Genomic DNA, 1,505 nt, shown 5'->3' with positions numbered 1-1,505 from the left:
GGTGTTTTTGGATGTTGTTGGGTAACACATTAAAGGATGTCTTTATTATAAACGTTCCCTCAATGTTACATGATACCAAATTAACAACATTTTCAAAGGAACATTCTGAAATGTTTTCAGGATGTTATTAGGCCTGAGGATGACAGAAAGTGTTTTATAAAATGTTCCCTCAATGTTACATGATAACAAATGAAGAAAATTCTCCAAACGAAACATTCTGAAAATGTTTTCAGATGTGCATGAGCGACTGAGATGACAGAAATTGTTTTCTAAAATGTTCCTTTATTGTGATATGTTAAACAAAGGTGGAACTTTTTGCCTGCAACATTCTAAGGACGTGTTTGGACACATTAAAGATGTTCTTTTATAGGAACATTCCCTCAATTTTACATGATAACCAAAGAAGAACATTTTGAAAGCAACATTTGGATAATGTTTTCAGGAGGTTATTATTTTTTTATAAAATGTTCCTGTGATGCGAAATATTAACAGGGTCATGGTCTACGTCAGATTTATTTGTAGTGCGCTTTAAAAAAAAAACTTGCTGCATTTGTTTGAAAAGGATGTTTAAAAGAAATCTGATATCACCACATTTTCGTTTTTAGAAAAAAACAAGCACGTAATTCATGATATTGCCTGTTTGCGTACTGTAGGCATGTCTGAGTTCCGAGCTAGACATTGTTGGTTCTAAAAACATTCTGAGAATGTTACCATTCATTGTTCTAGGAATGGTTTCATCGAGGAAGTTTTATTTTGGTTCCTAGAATGTACTTCTGAAAGGTAGGATAACGTTCTCTAAAAACATTCTTAAAATGTTTGGTGATAACATTGGTCGAACATTATACCCCAAGTGTTTTTGTTGTTTATGCACATATTGTCATATGGATCGAATAACACTTAGAAAACCAAAGACAGACATATAGAAGAACGGACCGACTATCACTGCCCGTCACTGAAACCCCTGTTAGTGGGTTACAGCCCCCCCACCTGCCCACTGGTCTGCTCTACACGGCTGGGAGCAATCTCCAATCAACCACACCTGCAACCTGCTCATCAGCCACACTATGAAAACCTGCAGCCTGCACTCATTCCCTGCCGGATTGTTGCCGTGAACGGTTTGTTGCATGCCGCTCTAGCTTTTTTTTTCTCCAGCATATTCTTTGACAACTTTGCCTGCTTTTGCCTCACACTCATTTTTGTGTCTCTCCCAGGAGGAATCCAAGGCCTTCCACACTCCCAAGATCAGCCAGGCCTCTCTACCCACCCTGGAACAACTGTTTCCCACTGCCGCCATAACCAACCTCCACTCCCAGCTCCCCTTTTCTAATAAACAAATGTTACTTTCACCAGCTGATTCCGAGTCATCCTTTTACATGGGTTAATAGTCAAATTCCAATAGTTAAGTAAACTATCAAAATCTTCCTAATGACCACAGTGGTCAGTCCACTTACCCAGGAATTTTGAGTTGAACAATCACAGGAATATTATGTCTTTATGTTCTAATA

Source organism: Notothenia coriiceps, unplaced genomic scaffold (genome assembly GCF_000735185.1).
Source record: "Notothenia coriiceps isolate Sejong01 unplaced genomic scaffold, NC01 NC01_scaffold00003521, whole genome shotgun sequence".
Classification (NCBI taxonomy): domain Eukaryota; kingdom Metazoa; phylum Chordata; class Actinopteri; order Perciformes; family Nototheniidae; genus Notothenia; species Notothenia coriiceps.
The sequence above is the reverse complement of the archived record's forward strand: the minus strand, read 5'-3'. Positions refer to the sequence as shown.